The 22,283-nt window shown below is 43.6% G+C and overlaps 1 protein-coding gene across 2 annotated transcripts in view; it reads right to left on the bottom strand.

Annotated features, from left to right (window-relative positions):
* The window catches only part of rsrc1 (arginine/serine-rich coiled-coil 1), a 102,687-nt gene that overhangs the window by 29,313 nt on the left and 51,091 nt on the right, over nucleotides 1–22,283 (bottom strand). The window lies entirely within an intron of this gene.

Genomic DNA, 22,283 nt, shown 5'->3' with positions numbered 1-22,283 from the left:
TCCTCCAGGAAGTCCTTTGCCTTAACCCAAAGCAAGGGCCAGGCCTTTCCCATAATCCTCATACATCCAAGGGCGTACCTCCGCATGTTCCATCCAGAACCTTCCAGAAGAAAGAGAGAATGCTGGGAGAGACTCGGAGGAGCACCAGCCTACAGCAGTAACAGAGGTCCTACCATCTGAGGCCATGAGAACAGGAGAGGGAGCAAAGATCTCCCCTACAAACCAGAACCGAGGAACCGCGCGGATAATATTTGGCTTTGATGTGTTGAGCAGGTGACCTCTTCATCCCGAAATACATTTATAAAGAAATCAGGGAGTGAAATATTCAACAGCGCTCAAGGACTGCATGGCATATGCATTAGATGAAGAGAGGGAGGGACAGAGAGAAAGAAAGAGAAAGAGAGAGAGAGAGAGGGAGAGAGAGAGAGAGAGAGAAAGAGAGAGAGAGAGAGAAATAATCTACCCTCACCGTGACCCTCACTTCTTGATCTCTTTATTTCTGTATCTCCTTTCTTAGGTTCTATTCTTCCTATTCACTGTCCCATGCCCCCCCCCCCCCCCCCAACCCTCTCTTCTACTCCTCCACTTGCTCTGTTTCCCTTTCTCCTGCTGGAGCAAAGGTCTAGGCTCTTTCAGCTGGAACACTAATATGATTTGAGGGGATGAGTGTGTACTGTGTGTGTGTACTGCGTGTGTGTGTGTGTGTGTATGTATGATGTCCCAGAGGTGTAAATGAACGCTGCCTGTGTATGATATGTGTATGTGTGTGTGTTCTTAATGAGTGGAGGTGAATAGACTTTGTTTCTTTCCTCAAAGACGCCTGGACTGGATCCCATTGTGAGTGAGTGGGCGGCGTGGTAGCACCATACCGGCGACCACTACGCGCGAAACGCAAAAGCCGGCCGGTTAATTGTCCGGCAAACGCAAGGTGCTTCAAAGGAAAAAAGAAAAAAAAAAACGGCCGGCCACTTAGACGGAGAATAGAGGCAGCGCCGGACCCCGCGTCTTTCTGCGGGATGCAGCGGGACCCGTGCGTGGGGGGGGAGTGGGGGGGGGGCACTTAACAAACACCCAGCACAAAGAGCCGCAGACACGGTGGTCTCGGGATTATGCTCAGTCAAGCGCCTGCGCTTAAGCCCAGAAGAGGGCTCCGTGTCAGGGGTAGAGCGGGGGAGTGAGTCAGGTGGTACTGGAGGTCAGCCTGGGTAAGGGGCTTTTCCAAAGCAATTCAGCCTCGCTCGCGGTGGCACTCAGTAATCAATGTGAACGAGCTGCTCTTAAAACCGCTTTGAGAGAAAAGGACTTCCTTAAAGTGAACAGAAATACCACGGTGCGAAATGAGAAACAAAAGAGGAGTCTCTGTGAGCAGACGAAGGAGAGGAGGGGGGGAAAGAGAAGCATAGTCTAGGAAAACCTGAGGGAAAGAGGAAGAGAGAGAGAAAGAGAGAGAGATGACAGGTTAGAGAGAATGGCAGAGAGGAGCCAGATGAGGCCCCCAGCAAGGTACATACAGACCCCCATCTCTCTCTCTCTCTCTCTCTCTCTCTCTCTCTCTCTTTCCTTTCTCATCTCTTAATGCTTATTTTCATCACTTTGCGTAAAATATTGATAATCAATTAGTGCTACGTCTGTTTTGCTACAGAATCGGTGTCACGGTCTATCACACTGTCAGAGCCAATTCGCCGCTCATTCAAAGTTCATTTTTCCTTGGCCGCGCGTAGCCTTTGGAGGAGTCATTAAGCGGGGAACATAGCCCGGGGTGCAATCACCTATTCTCTTTCATTACGGCCTAGATGGGGAAGGTGAGGGAGATTATTAGAACTTTGGAATGATCACAAAGCTCCGCGTGGCCTGTCAGATCCCCCCTACGTGTAATTCATCTGGCTGCCCCCCCCCCCCCTTTCCCGTATCCCCCATTCCACCCTCCTTTTGCTGGACGCCCCCCCCCCCCTCCTTCTCCCCCTCCTCCCCCTTCGGTGGCAGCGGGGGTTTTTCGGAGACGGACATTATTCATGAACATCTGCAGCATGCTGAATATTCCACACAGAAGCGCGGCGATGAAAAGGGAGCTGCCCCTTTGACTTTAAAATTAACATGCCGGCGCTGAAATTAAGGCCAAAAAAAAATAAAAAAAATAAAATAAAATAAAAAAGCTAGAGCTCTCATTTGCTCAAACACAAGAATGGCATGCTACGTAAAAAAAAAAGGGGGGGGGGGTACCAAAAAAAAGAGAGAAAGAAAGAAAGAAAGAAAGAAAGAAAGAAAGAAAGAAAGAAAGAAAGAAAGAAAGAAAGGAGACTGACATAACATGTTTGTTTCAGGTCGCGTTTGAGAAAGGTAAAGGTAATGACAGCGGGAGGGGGGGGGGGAAAAAAAAAAAGGAAAACCGGACTGTGAGTTGGAGCACGGTTAGAAAATTCCAGAAAGGATACAGAGTGTATTAAGGAAAGCGCATCTTTTTGGTATTTTGCTGTACGAAAAAAAAAAAAAAAAAAACCCACACGTGATGTAACTTTGCGAGCTGTTTTAAAAGAAACAAGAGGGGCGAGCGGATGGGAATGATGTTTTGGAGGGAGGTGTGGAGTAAAAAAAAAAAAAAAAAAAGGCTTGAAGTCTAGGTTGGTCGTATTCTCACAGGTAAGATCCCTGTGAGTGTGTTTCCACATGAAAGCCAAGCCCTGCAGTCTAAGCACACACACTTCCTACCCTCACACCGGGAGATAACACTGCGGTACTGTTAAGGCTTGTTTACGTGTGCATGTGTGTACACTCCTCCACAACCAAGGTGGATACTGAGGTACAGCATCTGTTCACCTAGGTATGAACAACATGGTTATAAAAAAAAAAAAAAGCAGAGATTATTTTTTGTTAGATACCTTCCATGTAATTACGAGAATCATCTGATCTCTTGTTTATACAAGTTTATCACCAAGCTTCCCCACCAGTAAGCACAGTGTGACATGCACTGGTAACTAATTGGGGAAGGCATACACATCTTCATGGTAAACCCATAGATTTGGGACTTGGTCTATGAAATCTTTGTTGTTGTTTGTTGTTTTGCACTGGTAATCTATGGTAAGGGACGCGGCCATCCTCCACGTGGACTACAACTGGAACGTGCAAACGGCCTTTCCATCATTAACACCAAGGCTAGCTTTTGCTTCTGTGGCTCGTTAAAAAACGCCCGCTGATTTCTACGACGCCGCACCAATGCGAGTAAAGCTCATCAAATCCACAGCATTTTTTTTTTTTTTTTACCCCTAATCCAATTTACTGCTTGTGAGTCCAGTCCATCTGGGTTTATGTCTACGTCTCCGTCTAAAGCAACAAATGGACTGGGATATAGAGTATATAGTACGGGAACGAGACTAAGAGAAATAGAGCGGGGGTGGGAGTGTGGGGGAGGACGTGGGGCATCATACCAACTCCAAACGAAAAAAATCACAGAGCTTTGACAAGGTTTGAAATAGGCGTTTGGCTAGAGCCTCTGTTTATTGCAAATGGCAGATGAAGTTTACAGCGGCAGTTAGAGGCAAAATGAAGCCTGACAGCTTTGTCAGGGTATCGGAGCGGTTCAGTGGCAGGGCAAAGATTCTGTACGATTCTCTGCCTTTCATCTCCGAAAAATGTAGGGGCGCGGGCTCCCGAAGTCCCCCCGGAAAGAAAAGGAATGAACAAAAAAAAAAAAAAAAAAAAGCCCACGGTCGGACGTGAATGACAGATGATATTCGACCTCGTCAAAAAACAAAACCTAAATTTGAGAGGAAGGGGAAGAAAGCCTTGGCAACCCTGAACCTCTGAATGAGCTGGACGTAGAGCAAACATGTCAGGGGACGTTAAGAGCGCCTCTCCAAAAAAACAAAGAGAAAACAACAACAACAATAACGCTAGCTCTCGTTTTCTCTCTCTCTCTCTCTCTCTCTCTCTCTCTCTCTCTCATCCTTTCTTCCTCTCTGCCATCCCACTCAGAGTCACAGTCAGAAAATCTCTCTCTCTCTCTCTCTCTCTCTACTGAAGGTCTTTTTTGTTGCAAGCTAAGGACTGTTATCTTAATACCCCTGTCTGTGTTCTGTCTGTCATATGAAAATGCTCCATAGCACACTACTGAGAGAAAGACAAGAGCCTCCCCTAGAGGAGAGGGTAGATGAAGCAGTGAACAGGGAAAGCCTCCCCTAGAGGAGAGGGTAGATGAAGAAGTGAACAAGGAAGAGTCTCCCCTAGAGGAGAGGGCAGATGAAGGAGAGAACAGGGAGGGCCTCCCCTAGAGGAGAGGGCAGATGAAGCAGAGAACAAGGAGCAGATGCCTTTAGCAGATGCACTAAGAGCAGAAAAGGCAGATTGTGGAGGAGTAACAGAGAGAGAGAGAGAAACAGTAGCTTATTGATTCAGGGACGTTGGGCCAATATCAATACTGAACATACATTTAATATCAGCGAACACAATCGCTTGATAACTGCTTTCAGTTCATTCCTCGAGGAAAAGGAAGAGACGGTAATGTCACAGTTCTATCGGGCTGCCCTTACGCTTCGGCATTTCGCATCCAAGGTTTTTGTTTTGTTTTTTTTTCTTGTTGTTGTTTTTTTTTTTTTCAATTTGAAAGATCTCGCGAGCAAGGCGGACGAGGTATGAAATTGATCCTAATCCCCGTTTTGTTGGGTTGGCACTTCACTCGTATTGCGTGGCAGTAATTAGCTCCACAGTTTGGTTCCAGGCTTGTTTAGCTGGGCGCCTCCGTGTGCCAGCTTTTCTCACTTTTTCTTTCTTTCTTTTTTTTTTTTTTTGTTTCGCAGGCATCACGCCGCCCACTCCGACCCGTCTACGCTCATCTTCCCTCCTCACACCCACACAGGGCGTTACACAATCCCCTCCTAAAAAAAAAAAAAGCCCTCTTTTAAAAACCCATTACTTAGCCCCTGTTGTTTTGTTTTGCACAATTAAAAAGAACTCCCCCTTCATCTTATTTACTGAAGCACAGAAGGGCCTTTTTTTTTTTCCCTTTGGCCGTGAGACGTTGGAATGGATGGGAGCGGGGCTAGCGAAGGTTGCTAATTCACATGGGTTTTGTTTGCATATAGACTTACTGTAGGCTTCATTTGAAAGTGTTCAACACTTAGGCTTCATCACATTGCTTAATCCAGATGAGCTACTAACTTAAAATAAAGATCAATCAAGAGAGGAGCCAGAAAAATGCCCCGAAAACACAGTAATTTACAGCGACGGGATCACGGGGTCGAAGGGAGTATTGCAAAGCTCTTCTGTGGATAGGCGCTCGCTCTAAAAGAAAAAGAAAAAAAAAAAAAAAGAAAAAAAAAATGACTCACCGAAACTCATGAACACGGAGGGGGTGTGTTTGAAGTTTGAGCATGGATAAACTCTACAGCGGAAAGACTGTTCCATTCCTTACACAATATGATTTTAATTAAGGCGAATAATAGAAACCTAAGTGTCCTGGTTTACAGAGGGGAAAAAAAAAGAACTGCAAGGCAGAAACTTTACCATTAATCTGTGTCTGAATTTGAAACCCGTGTGTGTGTGTGTGTGTGTGTGTGTTCATTACAGAAAGAGAGACACTTCAAAGAGCAGCAGTGCAGGGGCACGGAGGGGATGCCGGTGTCATCGGCATTTAGACGTTACCCTCTGACCTCTTTGTGCAGCCACGGGGACACAGCGGTGCGGCAGGGGAAGTAAATAACAGATAACAAGCGCGAGCTTTTTGGACAGGGTGAGGCTAAACGCTCCGCTCTGTAATTCACCTGTGAATTCTCACTATCACCTCTCTCTTCTTCAGGCTGGAACTTCTGACTCCTGACACAACCCAGCACAAAGTCTCTATGTTTAATACAGACTCTTTGGCATGGATTTAAAAAGAAAAAACAACAAAAAAAAAACCCCCAACAACATAAAAAAAAAAAAACCCCAAACACAACCAGTCCTAATCGTTTTACGCACTCTTTTCAGGGGACGTCATGTGCGTGTCTGTGTGGTAGAGAGAGGCTGCTGATCTGTGAAGCCAAACTGTGTGGTTTCAGGGGTAAATGCAGCATGTAATTGGTCTGTGTTTTCAGAGGGTCACTGTCTTCAGAGAGGAATTGGGGGGGGGGGGTGGGGGGGGGTGGGGGGGGGGGGGTAAGAAGAATCGAGAACAGAAAGAAGACACACTAAAATAACTATCTGTCAAGAAACAGAGGCTTAAAGCTGCACATTCAGAGATATTTTAGAAATAATCATACGGTTAATTTTAAACAAGTGTCTCGGGCTTAAGTGACTGTTTCAGCAATTTATAATTAAAAAAAAAAAAATTAACAACACTTATTAAAATAAGGTCATTAGAATGCTTAAAATGACACCTCACCTTATAAATCATTTTATAATTGCAATACAGCCCTTTGATAAGGTTTAATCTCCTTAATTGATTTTAAATATTCATACTTAGAAACATAGAATCAATCACGCTTAATTCAATAAATGGACTGATATGTCTCTCGTATTCTTTGTAACAACATTATTTTCTATTTAATGAATAGAATTCTTAAAGGTCTGCTTGAAACATCATATTTACTGATGATATCACTACAAACAATGAAAAAAAAAAAACCAAACAACCATATTTTCTCATTCTCCTCCATTATGAAAGCAATAATAATCCATTAGTTCTTTGAGCTGTGACCTATAAATCCATTCCTCAGCGTGTGGGAAAAGTACCTCAGCTGAAACTCCGCTTTGAGTGGCACGTTTGGAAGATCAAATCAGTCACCTGTGTGATTATCAGTCTCATTTAGTTGGTTTAGTGATTTATGATGGAGTAATGAAGCAAACAATGCGTTGATTTACCGCTGCGTTACCGGAACAAATTTATAATTGGGTCTATCTGATCTCCACATCTAGTCCTAGACCGTCGACTTTTCTTTGAGTAGTGTGACTAAATTACATTTTCAATACGGGACATTGTTCTGTAAGTTTATTATGATTGTTGCAGCTTTAAATCATTAAGTTGGTATCAAGGGCCCCCCCCCCACCTTTTTAGGTTTTCCCTATGCACCCATACCCTCCCCCCACTCCCCTAGGCCTCCCCAGGCCAGGGAGCCTCGTGTGGGTAAGTCTCTGTAGAGCAACTAGCCCCTATCGATCCCCTTTACAGCCCTTAAATAATACATTTCAGCTCCCCAAAAATAAGGGCCAACGGTGCCACGGGATGGGCTTAAACCCCACTAATTACATCAGCGCTGAAAGGAAATCAGTGATCAACAGCATTATGGGAAATTAAACTGCCCCCCAAAACCGGATCAAAGTCAATGAAGTGGCTTAGTGGTCTCTCAGAGGACCTAAAGCATAGAGGGATTAGGGAGAAAAAAAAAAAACCTTAGACAGATGCTTGTACACACACACGCACACACAGAGAGAGAGAGAGACACACACACACATACACACACACATACACATACACACACTATCTTAACAAGGGAGTTTTCTGTTTCCACCTCTTGGTGTTGGTGTCATGTCAGGTGTGTGACTGAGACCAGGTTGTGATAACTCTAATTAACAGTTGTCCCTTACCACTCCACCTCCTCCACCACTGATCTCCTCAATCTCTGACCACCAGGGAATCACAGACCGGGGAAAGGCCACCGGTCCCAGAGCCCTACCCAACCTGCGGACCCAGAGACCTATCCAACCTACAGGCCCATAGTGCTTTTCCACTAGGGCGGTGCTGGTGCCCGTGCCGGTGCCGCTGCGGAGCCAGTGCTGCCTTGGTGCCTTTTCAGAACCGGCCCGCATTTCCACGGGTTTGGGAACCGAACGCTTCGTAGCGAAAGTTTGGGTAAATTCCGTGGGGAAAAAATAATTTCGGACAGAACGCATCTGCTTGCTTTTTACTTTTATGCTAGGCTTCCACACAGCGAAACACCTCACGAATTTTGCCGAAAAACTTTTCGCTCTGGGACGAAATTCATGAAAATAGTAAGCCTGTCACCTAGCTCAAAAGTTTAAGAGTGTTCAAATGATGGTCTGCAGTGGTCTATTTGCGCCAGCCAGAGCCAAGAGAGTGAGTGTTTTTTCTACCATTCTGGGTCCGACTACGTTTATGTAACATGTAAACAACAGCCCGTGTTGATGTAGACACAAATTATTGCCCATACATCTTTTAATCGTATACATATTTTCATGCTACATATAGCCTTTAGCCTACCGCTATCTTGGTCAGACTTTTTTTGTTACTCCCGCCTCTCTAGAGAACGTCACATAGCAAACACATCAAACGCTGAACTGATTGGTTCTCGCGTGGTTTTTATTTGCATAGCCTCTGACGTCAGCGGTTCCAACTTTTAGGACCAGCAATTCTGTGGTGCCGTGCTGGTGCCAGCTTTTCGGCACCGGCACCAGTATTTTGTCAGTGGAAAAATGCGGCCCGGCACTGGCACCGCGGCAGTGGAAAAGGGGTACCAGAGACCTACTCTACCTACGGACCCAGAGCCCTACCCAACCTACGGACCCAGAGCCCTCCCCAACCTACAGACCCAGAGACCTACCCAACCTACAGTCCCAGAGACCTACCCAACCTACAGACCCAGAGACCTACCCAACCTACGGTCACGGAGACCTACCCAACCTACAGTCCCAGAGACCTACCCAACCTACAGTCCCAGAGACCTACCCAACCTACAGACCCAGAGACCTACGCAACCTACAGTCCCAGAGACCTACCCAACCTACAGTCCCAGAGACCTACCCAACCTACGGACCCAGAGACCTCAGCCGCTGGAATACTGACTCTGGATTGGACAAAACAACAGTAATATCCAATATAAAAGTGAGGGGGGGGGCAACTCAAGGTTTTCTTGACACGGCAACATGAACGTAATGTACTAGTGGCTGTTCGCTAGAGGTAGCCTTTCTTTCCTTATCAAGAAAACGTTGAGTAGGTGTTTATGGAATTTCAATATCAATATCAATATCAAAACATTACATGTGTGCTACAGCAAAATGAGGCGAGCCGACAAGAATTTGCCTTCTAGCAAGTAAAAACCGGAGAATGTAATGATTTCTCCATCTCTCTGGTAGTTTTACGGTTAGTGATGTCGTTGTAAGTTCACTGCCTAATATTGTAATGAAGCTTGCCATTGTGGGGATATGGGGGTGGGTGGGGGAGGGCTTGTTGTGGCACCAAGTGTTGCAACAAGTTCTGTTGCATGGATCAAGGGAAGGCCCCTGCTGGCAGATGGAGTCTGCTATTGGTGTCCAGAGACTTCCTAATCCTGCCCCCTCATCATCCAGCAGCCAATCAGCACTGACTGGGGACTCCTTCACGGATTATTAACAGTCCCCGTGGTGCTCTGTGGGGCTAGGACTTAATGCAACCACCTGAGGTCTTGCCTGCCAGCATACAGGTGTGAAACAAGGAACACACAAGTGTGTTATCGCAAAAGCAAGCTACAGCGCGTAGGCAAGTATGAAACTCTTCACTGCACATACATACATCTCCTATGAAATACATACATATGAGTGGATCACTATGAAAAAAAAAAAACTGAGAATAGAAAGAAATCAAATACCCTACATTTGAATATCTCCCTCTAACAATCAAACGTTAAGATCTTAAATCATTTGTTTCTGAGGTTCATTTCTTCTTTAACACCAGATACTTAAAAATAAGACCTAAAAGGAAAAAAAAGTGGCAAAATGCTATACAGCCATCAGGCATCTCAGGGAACACATTGCAGTTTTGAGCAAAGTTACTGCAACTGCTCTAGTTTTGTTTTGGGTTTTTTTTTCCCCCACATTGTGCCTTAAATCTACTTATCTACAAATCCAAGGCTTATATTTAAGTGACATAAGCAGAGGAAATTGGGTGAATGGGTTTACATGGGCATTGTAAACTGGGCTTTTCTGGGGGAATTTGTCAGCCTACTGTTCTGTCATAAGACCAAAAAAAAAAAAAATACAGTTGTTCTTGTTGCTCTTGCCGTCTCTCCTTCCTCCTGATTCTCTTGTGAGGATTTGGGTAAAACGACAGTGGTATGAGCAGAGGACAATGTGGAGGAGGGCTAAGATGATTTTCAGGGGTCTTTTTCTTTCTTTCTTTCTTTTTTTTTTTGCTTTTTGCTATCGGAGCATCTTAAATGTGAGTGATTACACAAATAACCAGGTTCGGCCCACACTAAAGCCGTCTGGGAACGGGAGATAAAGCGCGTGTTGGGTAAAGGGAGTAAGAGAGACAAGGAGAGAGAATGGAAAAAGAGTGAGAGAGAGAGAGAGAGAGATCGAGGGAGGGTGGGTAACAGATTACCTGCACAATAATAAATAGTTCTCGCTCTCTCGCGTGTTCTAAAATGGCCTCTTCTCTCTCTCTCCCTCTATGCGGCAATTCGTTTTTTTTGGGCGGCAAAAGGCAAGCAGCTAATGCAGCCTTATCAAAGTCTGCTATTGGCAGTCGGGGCCAAGTGGAGATGTTTACAAGGCAAGGGCAGACAGAAGAGGAGGAGGAGAAAAGGAGAGAGCAGAAATCCGCTGGTAATTCCCTCTCGGCTGTAATCCGTAGGGATTTAATGCATGTGTGTATGGGGATTATACAGTTATCGTTAGATGCTCATCCCTTGTTTCCAGAGAGAATGGAAGAGAAGACGGGATGTATTACGGGAGATGTATTGGGTCTAGAGGAATTAAACTCCTTGCTCCTTCTCTTTCTCCCTCTCTCTCTCTCTCTTTCTCTCCCTTTTGCCGCCATTAATCTCCTCTTCCATATCTTGCTCTGTCTTCCCTTTTTCTGTCTGAATTTCGTGACCGGGAAATTTACAAGAACTCATTGGGGCTGAACCAAGTAAACACAACGTCTTGGAGGTCATGTCTCATTTTCAACCATTTTCTCTCTCACTGTGTTAAATGATGATGTTAGGTAGATAACAATAAGCTGATGACATCTGTTTCAGCTCCAACTGAAATATCACGTAAACCGAGTGAGTTTTGGCACTGTTATCACCGATTGTAATCCTTCCATTGCAGCAAAGCAACAATGTAACCAACAGTTTAATCAGGGGGAAAAAAAACCCCAGCTCCCCTTCCTCCAAATACACCTGTCTCCAACACACGCACTATATTATATATACCGAGCATTCAAACTTACAGAGGAAAAGTACATATGCTGTACAGATGTGGTGTGGAGAGAGAGAGAGAGAGAGAGAGAGAGAGAGAGAGGGAGACTTGCTGTTCTAAAAGGGATTGAGAGAGGAGAAATACCTGAAGAATGCAAATACACGTGCAGAGGGGGAAAGAAAAAAAAAAAAAAGGGGCGATATTAAACTAACATTAATTCTTCCACAACGTTTTTCTAAAGGAGATGAAAGAGTTTGGATGTAATTTCTCCTATTTATTTATCCTTAAAGCTGTGGAGTAGGGGCCACATACTTGTCCAAGGCCTTGATTGCTGCAAATGCTAATTAGGCAGAAATATGCAACTTACAGAAAATGGAGGAATTAATTAAATGTTTATTTCTCTTCACCCCCACCCTAAGTTCCAGGCGGAGAAGTTTCGGAGGATGAGGGAGAACGCCGCTCTCGTTTTCGGCGTCCCATCAATCTCGCGGACAGAACGTTGATGTCTCTGTCATCAGTGGACCGTACCATGCCAGCAAGGGGGTGGAGGTTGTTATGTCTAAATTTGTTGGAAAGATCCATTGCCAAATGACGCAGGGCAAAGTAAATTCAGTACACTCTATGTCTTTAGAGGGCTTCACTGTAGAAGCATATGGTATAAATTAATTTGATCATAGATTTATTAAATATTTTCTAAACAAAATACACATACAAGTGTCTTATACATATATAAGTGAATGAAAGACATAGATTGAGCTTATAGTTTGGTCTGGTGAACATAAGTTTTACATATTTTGGTACTAATGTGTCTAATTTGGCTTTAACATATGTGGAAAGTACATTTAATGCTATCCATATATCCAATTTTAAGGTCGTGACCTTAAACAGGTTATATTATCTCAATATTTTCTATTGATGTCTGCTCTTTCTATTCTAATTCTGTGATAACTAGGCACACTGTAGTGAGTAGAATGTGGCTACATGGGTAAACTGCCAAATCGTGAGAGGGAGAAAATCAGGACCCCAGAGTGAAACCGACAGAGAAATTTATTTGAAATTAGGACTCCATCAATGAGAAGAAAATAAAAAGGACATCAACAATATCTATGCCATCTGCTCTGTAGGCCTGGAACCCTCTATTAGAGAGGACAGGTGTCCAAATATTTATAAACCACACAAAGTTTATTCCTGTATTTTTCAGTGTGATCTAAAAAATGATCCTGGGTAATGAAATACAAACTAACAGTCATTTTGAAACTGGGGGGAGGGGAGGGGGGGGGGGGTACTGAGACATGAAAGGAGAACAGCCTGGACCGTTGAGCTGGCATGAACCACTCAGTTTGTCATTCTGCATAGACACGCCGCACACACTCACACACTCATTCACTCTCTCTCTCTCTCTCTCACACACACACACACACAAACAGTTGGCACACATATACAACTGATTTAGACCAAGTGGGTCAGAATTAAAGAGTTTCACACATTGCTTTTTGGATGCTGGCTCCCCTTGGAAAAATAGAGTTTTATTACTGTCAGTAAAACACCTACTATTTTGATTTGTGCTTTCCAACATGCTTTACATTGTCTCCTTCTCTCCTGTCCTCTTGCTCTGAACCCACTCTCTCTCTCTCTCTCTCTCTTTCTCACATGCTGTCGGTGTGGACCGGTCCCATAATTATTAAAATGTAGTTTCTTCTGGGAGGAGGAGGAGGAGGGGTGGAGGTAACTCCTCCATTAATCAGGGTCTCTAATAAATCCTTGTGCCTCCACAGTGACAGAGCATTAGTCAGGGAGCAGTGTGTGTGCTAAGAGACAGGGAGGAATGGGCCGCCGGTGGGACGGGGTCAATCAGAAACTCATCAAATGCGTCATTTCATCTCTCCATTTAGACAAACACGGCTTGTTTATGGCAAAGATATCAGGTGTTCTGGAATGAGGAGCGGCGCTGAAACGGCAATCCATTAATCAGGTCTTGATTACAGACGACTCGGAAGATTGTTTATCCTAATTTCATTCATTTCGATCAACAAAGAAAACACAAGCGAATATGGCCATTAGCAACAGTGGAGGATGGCACAATTATTTCCTCATATTAAATAAAGTGATGATGAATGGTCCAATACTAACTAAAACAAAGAGGTTTTTATTACTTCGGTTTAACCCCCCCCCCCCCTCCCTTGTGTTCGTGACTGTAAATAATAGCGTGGGTGTGAAAGAAACGCTTTTGAAACTTTCTGAGGGAGAGAGAGAAAGAAAGGAGAGAAAATTTGATAAGTCGAACAAGACCGTGAATATTGGAACGCTGCCTCTGTGTCTGTTTCTCATACTTGTTTTCCATCACATCCAAATTTTCAGTGGGCGAGCTAGTTAAAACTGGCAGCAAAACTGTCAACAACCATACGTATAAGCAACTAGGGAGAAGCGGGAGCAATAATTTTTGATCAGGCAAAAAAAAAAAAAAAAAAACTAGCCATCAAAAGGAATACGCCCGTGCTCTTTCCTTTGGCTGTAATGGCATATTACTCAGCTATGTGCTTGCCCTTCACCCGCTTAATGGGACAACTTTGTTTTAACTCTATTTAACTCTACGTTCAAAGAGGTGGGAGAGGCAATTTTAACCGACTTCATCATCACGTCGTCATATGAAAATATCATGCGTATGAACGTATCACTATCCAAAACAACTAATCTTACGGAGCCATTAAAAAAAAAAGTGTTTATCATGAAAATTGTCATTGTATATGTGTTTTAAAAAATTAATAATAGACATACGTATTGCTTATTTGCAGTCTCCGTCAGTTTGACAACTATGCACTGGCTTGCTATGACTTCTCACATTTGCAGTGGCATTAATAACCTGTCCGGAAATAAGCTACTTGGCATTGGCTTTTGGCTCATGTTCCTTGCTGAATTTCTACATTTTTTTTTTTCTCTTCCTCAAGCATCTCTTTATACAAAAAGCACCGAGTGTAGCCCCACACACACACACACACACACACACACACACACGCACACACACCTCCCCAACAGCCCCCCATCCCAGTCAGTGGGCCAAGGTAATTAAATTACTTAGCAAAGTTTACTTAACAGTAAATGGTTAGCAAAATTTAAGGTGATTGCAAATTTGCTTTCATTCCACTTCAATAGCTTGCCTGTTTGAGACTCATCTGCAAGTAATTAGCGCATACATTTGCATCAAAATCATTTATACCATATGTTGCAAAAATTATGGAAAGCAGCAAATTAAAAATGTTCAATTCTTTCTGTTATGGTAATTTGTACATATTGAAACTGCGAAAGTAGAGAGAGAGAGAGGGAAAAAGAAAGAGCGAGAAATATCACCATGTGGTTTTAAATACCAACATGAAGAAGGAGGGAAAGGGGTGTGTTGTGTGTGTGTGTGTGTGTGTGTGTGTGTGTGTGTGTGTGTGTGTGTGTTCCATTTGGATATGAACATACTCGTATGGTTGTGTTTCAAGAGCCCACCAGATGCTGTTTGAAACCTGCCAGTGGAAGAAAGTGCTGGCAGCCTGTTTCCGACCCCCACGCAGACTCACAGGGAAGCACTAAACAGTCTCTCCCCGTCAAACTGCACTGATCATTCATTTAACATACACACTTACTCCACGAAACAGAACACTGAATTCACCAAAACACATCCCGCACTCCAAACTCTTCTCAGTGTAGGGGTTTACCACTGATCTCACTGAAGTAAACCTATACACTTCAGACAACTCCCCTGTCCAAAAAGATTTAAAAAAAATTGAATTATTAGACAAAAAGATAAGGTGGAAAACATAAACAATTCCATACTAGACACAAAAGACATGATTTAAAAAAAATCACAGTATGTCACAGTGTCACACTGTATTTGACTTGAAAACCCAACACTGCTCATTGGTCTAAATTTACATGCCGTTCACCCCACGCCATATTAAATTCACAGACTCACAGAAAATCCACGTACATTAACCTGTGAACGCTAAAACCCTGCCTGTAATAAATTTATATCCTCGCGACTTTTTTACTCATTGCGCGGAACTCGAAACCATCTCACTTCCATAAACGTTTCGACCCATTTGAACGCCGTCTAAACCCCGTGAAAGGCAAAGTTGTATCGCTGTAATTCAACCACTTCAAAAAAAATCCATTCAATTCGATCCAAAATCAACGAAGCAGATGCCAGACAGACATGGTTTGGAAATAAATGGAACGTTCACATCTCCTGTACATTACAACAGCCGCATTCACGTCCGGGCGCGGTCAAAAACAAAGCCCCTTCGCGTTTTAGTAACGTCTGAGAGTCTCGAGACGCGATGCCATCAAGTTCGCTCTCTCTCTCTCGGTAGGCTAGACCTAGAGTCCGTTGGACTTCGCGCTCGTAAAACACCCCTTTCAATCAATTCTACATTACCCCTGCACATAAAGAACCGGACACGCAGACAGACCAAAAAAAAAAAAAAAAAGGCCTGCTATTCTGCTGTCTTTCTTAGTCTATTACCGGACTCCTTTCCCTGAAGCCCTCTGCCTGCGCATCAGTCAAACTGCCACAGCGAGGGTCTAATATGGCTAAGTGACTGCTCTGGCCTCTTTGATAAGAGCTTATTCAGGTATTCGGGAGTGGAGACCTCTCTTTTGAAAGGTGTAATTACGACTGTTGACTGGAACAGTGAGGTAATCACGCATCAATCCTGTAGATCAATGGCTACAATCCCTAAATTACAGAGTGTCGCTCCACAATTAGCCTATCTTTAACCAAAGAGAGGAATTCCACCTTTATAGCCTTTCTGCGTGTGTGTGTGTGTGTGTGTGTGTAAATGTAAGTATGGAAGCAAGAATGCTGTTTGTTTGTCTGATGCTGCATGAGCTAATAACTGCTTTCCCAAGAATGAGGTACAATTGTCCCACCAAAATAACAAGAGAGCGGTTGAAATGACAGAAGAGTGGCAGTTACGTGGCATGCGTCTATAAACAAGTCTTATCTTGATATAGCAAGGAAGTAAACAAAGCTTCATGCATTGCGTTAAACTCGGTCGAAAAATGTATAAGATCATTTCCGAATACAAAAGCCCTTAAAATATGGAATTTCACGTCGAGCCTAAATTTTTTCAAAGCCAAACATTTCAAAGAGATTTGGAGATGGATATGTATTGAAAAGCTAAATTTCCTCTGGGTTAGTGGACATGCGAAGAAAGGAAAGCGCCGGATCCTCGCGGTGAGAATGTTTTCTTCTCGTGTGGAGAGGAGAGTGGGCGTGTACCATGATCCCTCTGATGATGCGGATGGGAACATTCATCCAGATTAAAGTATAAAAGACAATCTACACAGCACCAATCCACACAATTATTATTGTCAAATGTCTCTGAATAGACACAGTGTGCAACATACAGTAATGCGAGGAGAGTTTTTCACACCAAGGCTGAAAAAAAAAGAAAAAAACAAACAAACAAACAAATAAACAATGCTAAAAGTGTAAAGATGTGGCTTTTGGGAGTGGAGAGAATGGGCAGGATTGGATGGGGGTGGGGAATTAACAAATGTAAAAAAAACAACAACAACAACAAAAACCAAACGAGATGGTGGAGAGAGAGAGAGAGAGAGAGAGAGAGAGAGAGAGAGAGGAAGAACGTGTCTCGTTTAATCCATCCCTCCTTCGAGCGTCTGGACAAAGCCAGTCCATGCCTGGAGCACGGCACATCAGTCCATTAGTTCCAGGGGAGTTCCTGAGTGTGTGAGCGCGCGCGCGTATGTGTGCGTATGTGTGTGTGTGTGTGTGTGTGTGTGTGTGTGACCGAGTAGGGGAAAGGTGACACCCTCCATGTATGTGGTCTGGCGAGCTCACATCTGTTGCAGTCGGTTTTGGAGTGAGTCGGACTCCTGCCGTGCCCCAGCCTCTTAAAGCTTCCATTTACCGTGTAAGAATTAGTCAAATCACAACTCCGCCCTGGGACCCCACTAGCTGCCAACAGGACACTCTAACAAGCATGAACTAATCTTTTTGGAGCTCTGTCTTGTCAGAGGAGGGTGTCGGGAGTAACTTTAAAACAGCGTTTAAAACAATGTCGAACGCTCAAGTGGGACGCCACTTCGTTTAATATAATCAATTCTGGAGAGTTTATTTTAGCATGTGAGGGATATAGGTTTAAAGCGAACTATGTTTTTTTCCCCCTGAAAAGTTTTCATGTCCTTTGACCTTTGAATCCTTTGTGAGTCTTTTTGCAAACACTTTCTTTTCATCTGAGGAAAAAGAAGGATCAGTGAACCACAGAGCTAGTTTATTTTGACTGAATTTGACACCCAAACCAAACTAATTCGTTAAACCTGAGGGCAAAACATTCTGGAGACAGAAAAGGTACGGCGTTTTTTTGTAGCGTGGGAGTGTGCGTGTGCGTGAGTGAAACTGATACAGGCGCACAGAAATTGATTATTCAGATTTTCAAACTAAATTTGAGAGAGAAGCGAAAGCAGGCGAAGATAAGAAAGTGAACGTGAGACGGGCGTGGTGTGTGTGTGTGTGTGCGTGTGTGTGTGTGTGTGTGGGGGGGGGGGGGGGTCGAGAAGAAAGATCGTATGTTGACTTAAAAGATTTACTGGTTGGCATGGATATAAACAGGGTGAAAAGCTTTTTAAAATCATATTATCACTTACTATACTTTGGTGAACCTGTTTGTTGACCTACAGAGGTATCAAACAAGCAATACGTAATATATATATACTGAAATAAAATAAATGAAATATCTTTAAAATATAGAAATATCTGTACATTTACAGACACTCCACTGACAACAAACCTTTTTCATTTTTAAAGCAGATATCTATGTGAGATCGGGCATACAGATCATTTATATTCTTAGCACAGACATCATGACTGTCACTCACTGACCCACTGTTTAGGCAGGACATAGGTAAAAACAACACATACACAGACAAATAAATAAACAAGAATAGCACCAAAAAAAAACAAAACAAGACGGCACAGGACGCTACATGTTTAGTGAATACAAGTCTTTGCTGGAGAGAAAGCCATGGGCATGTTTACTTGCTTGTATATATGTGTTTGTGTGTGTGTGTGTTTGTGTGTGTGTGTGTCTGTTGGAGGGTGGGGTGCACATTTCCACAAAGCAGGCCAAGCAGGAAGTGACCCATAAACATATCAGCACAATGCTTTCACAGAGGAGCAGTGAGGGGCCAAGGGGTTCTGGGGATGGCAGGGGGGCTCCAGAGCTTTAGTGAGAGAGAGAGAGAGAGAGAGAGAGAGAGAGGGAGAGAGAGAGAAAGAGAGAGAGAGAGAGAGAGAGAGAGAGAGAGAGAGACTGGGGGCTCATTACAGACCCCATCCACAAAAGAACCTGAGCAGCTTACTGTGGGATGATCTGCTCCACACAGTCTACAAGAGTCCATCAACATACACACACACACACACACACACACACACACATACACACTCAGCCAAGGGAGTAGGAGCAGCGGGGACAGGATTTAGAGATCTCAAGAGACCTCTGAGAAAAAGACAGGAATTAAAAAAAAAAAAAAAAAAAGGCGAGGGGAACATAAAGAAGGAAAGTGACTGGCGGGCGTACAGAGAGACAGGGGGCTTAAAACATGGAACAGCTCTCCTTCAGTAGGACATTACCATTCAAAAACCTCCAACATCTGCTCTATCAGAGAGAGAGAGAGAGAGAGAGAGAGAGAGAGAGAGAGAGAGAGAGAGACAGAGAGAGAGAGAGAGCTGTCAGTGTTCTCAGTGATTCACTCTTGTAGCCTGTCTATCCGGGGAGTTGGGGGAAAACGATGGCCTTAATTCTGTGACAAAATGAGACATACAAACTGATGAAACGCACATACACACAGACAGACACCTAGTGTAAACTCTGCTAACAAGTGACGACAGGATGTGATCATTACTGTGACATCACAATTACAAGCTACCGCGGGTGAGAATCAATCACGCTCTTCGGCGCATCTCATCAATTACACCAGACACCCCATACATACACACACACACACACACACACACACACACAGACACACACGCACACACACACACACACACACAGACACACACGCAGAACAAACTACAACTATATACACACGTGCGCGCGCGCCACTAAGATTAGTCACACGCAATCAAGCTTGACTCCAGATATCCCACACTGACTCAGATAACATGGAGAGAAGAATATAGACCAATAGAGTTCCAGAATACCGAAGGCATACATAGTCACAGAATCAGATCAAAACATTAAGACGTATAATATCATGCTGCTTTTCACTTTATAATGGTGATGGCTGATTCCCTTATTAATGATCTTTTATATCATTTTTTTAATTTTAGTACTTAGATCATACACAGAGAGGTAAACCTTTAAGCTGAAACTTTTTCCACGATTAAGCTCTAGAGAAAGATTGAGAAATGGGCAACAGAAAGAGGAGAGAGAGAGAGAGAGAGCGAGAGAAAGGGAAAGAGATCGATTCAATCTCTCTCTAAAATCTGTCCCAAGCTTTTTGCGGACCGACGTCTCCTCCGGACCGGTTAAAACTGGCAACCGTCGATCATAAAAGGGTTTATTACAAGGAGAGAGAGGTAGTCCAGACCCCACACTGGAACTAACACCCTTCCATCTGGTCCTCTAAGCCCGCTTTAGCTGCCCTTCACTGGAGACTATAACGGTGGATCGCTTTTAGTGTAAGTATTTTAGGTCAGGGGCGGCCGTCTCAAGCCCGCCACAGAATCTCGCCGTAAAAGATGCGTTTCGTGATTTAACGGTTTACAGTATCCATGTCGAAATTGACGCTGCAGGGGAAAACACGGGCAAATTCATATTTGGGATGATGATGAATGGATGTAAGATGTATAAATGTTTGATGATACAGATAACTAGTTTGTAACAGTATCTGCAAATAAAGACCGGGTAAAACATGGAAAAACATCATAGGCTGCGATGACAGACGTTTAGCAGCGAAAGGTTGTTCGTTTGCGAAGGTTTCTTTTTCGCGTTCTAACCCCAGAAATGACAGGCCCGGCCCACGTGAGTGTCTTGGAAGGTCCTTTCTCCATGACGTTTTTTTTTTTTTTTTTTTTTATCATTTTAAAGAGCACCTATGGTTACATTCCCCATATATCTTTAAACCACATGTGATTCCTCATGTGTATCACTGAAACATACTTGAAACGTGAAAGGGAGATAAATCGATTTGTGGCGACAAACTGAAGTTTCACATGGGTATTCTAAACGTAATTGTCTTGATGCTTTAAAAAAAAAAAAAAAAAAAAACCCTTCTGAAATGTTTATCTTGCTGAATGTGTGTCAGATCGAGTTTTCCTCGGTAGGGTAAGGTTTTGGGTTTAATGACAATGTGCAGAGGTCTTGGTTTTACCCCTTTCCACTGCTGAGTTTGATCAGAGGCCAGAGAAAGAGCCATATAAACAATAATTACTCAACTCAGTCAGAGGAAATTAGGAAAATATGGAGACCCCAGAACTCTGTCAGCATCCCTCCCTTTCTTCTATTCTTTCTTTCTACTTATTCGTTCCTTTCTTTTATTTGTGCTATTTCCTTTCCTAATTTGATTCTTTTTTTATGGAAGGGGGGGGGGTTCTCTTTCTTTTTCTTTTTTTCTTTCTCTTCGCCCTCTCTCCTCCCTTTCTCTCTATCCATGCTAATTTGGTTCTTTCTCTTCCAAAGAGCACGGATGAACTTCGCTGACATGGCTGCAGCCAAGTTCAGGACGTGTGTGTGTGTGTGTGTGTACCTGTGTGTGTGTACGTGTGTGTGTGTGTGTGTGTGTGTGTAAAAGAGCTTAAATGTCAGTAGTATGTGTGTGTTTAGGATGTCTTTCACAGATCTCATGAGTGGGTGGTATGGACATGATATATGACTTGTAGTACTTTTAATATGTTTCCTGTACGACTGACAGCTGGGCTTAGCCACACACACACACACACACACACACACACACACACACACACACACACACACACACACAGAGCACACAAAAGGATTGGACTTTCCTTTAACGTAATAGCAGGCTGTCACATCTGGTTCGTAATCAAAGCTCTCAAAAGAGGCAAGACAGAATATATACAACTCAAATGATGAAATATGACTTTCCCTCTCCGTTCTTAGAGCCATTTGAAAAGGGCCGAGTCGGATATACACACAGCCGAACTGGGAGAATTTAAGCCGTCTGGGATCCTGTTTGAGGTTGACGCCATTTTTGGACTGTATTTTTTGGTCTCTGCAAGTGTTACTGTTGTGGTTTGTTTGTGTGTATGTAAATGTGATTATGCCGCAGTTGCTGCTACGCCACGGTATGTCAAAATGAACGGTGTGCACCTGCGGTGTGTGTGTGTGTGTGTGTGTGTGTGTGTATGTGTGTGTGTGTGCATACTGGTGTGAGGGCAAATTCCTGCACTCCAGCTGTTCTCAGCTATCCTGCAGATGACGGGTCATTCTCTCTTTCATTCCCTCTCTCTCTCTCTCTCTCTCTCACAACCACACATTTAAAAACCCACACGAGGAGAGTTCAATAAAAACCAACCTTCATGATACCAGTATAGTGTTCCCTCTTCCATATGTTTCCAATCTGAACCTAAACATCACTGCAATATGCCACTGATGACAAACATGAACGATTTAATGTGTCCAGCTGTTGGCTTAACACTGATCAAACCTTCATTGATAGGTCTGTTTAGAGAATTTACAGAAACTAACATAATTCCAGAATTCCCAGTGATTCTGTATGAGTCAAGCTCTTCGGCAGATAAGTCTAACAAATTGTTCATCTCATGCCAAACTGTAAGGGTGTACTCAATGCTCTTGTGTCTAAATGTAAAAGTAATCACAGGCCGCTTCCATTGGACCAGGTGGAGTCAGCTAGGCTCCGTTTAGAAGATGTTTGACTTGCATTAATATAGAACCACAGTTCATCCTAGCATGTCTTTCTTCCCCTTGACCAGGCGTGTGTGTGTGTGTGTGTGTGTGTGTGTGTGTGTGTGTGTGTTTGAGTGCTCAGTCAGATTCCGTTGGCCAGAAATGGAGATAATCTTCCTCTCCTCTGACAGAAACAGTCTGCCTCCTCGCTGGTCCTGAGTAAGCACTCCGTCTCGCTGTCTGTATCAGTGACACGCTAATGTTAAAGTCTCTGGACAATGCCGCTGATCTGAGTACAGCTGTAACTGCTCAGCAAAC

Source organism: Chanos chanos, chromosome 6 (assembly GCF_902362185.1).
Source record: "Chanos chanos chromosome 6, fChaCha1.1, whole genome shotgun sequence".
NCBI lineage: Eukaryota > Metazoa > Chordata > Actinopteri > Gonorynchiformes > Chanidae > Chanos > Chanos chanos.
Note: the sequence above shows the minus strand (reverse complement) of the source record. Positions and strands in the feature narration are given on the sequence as shown.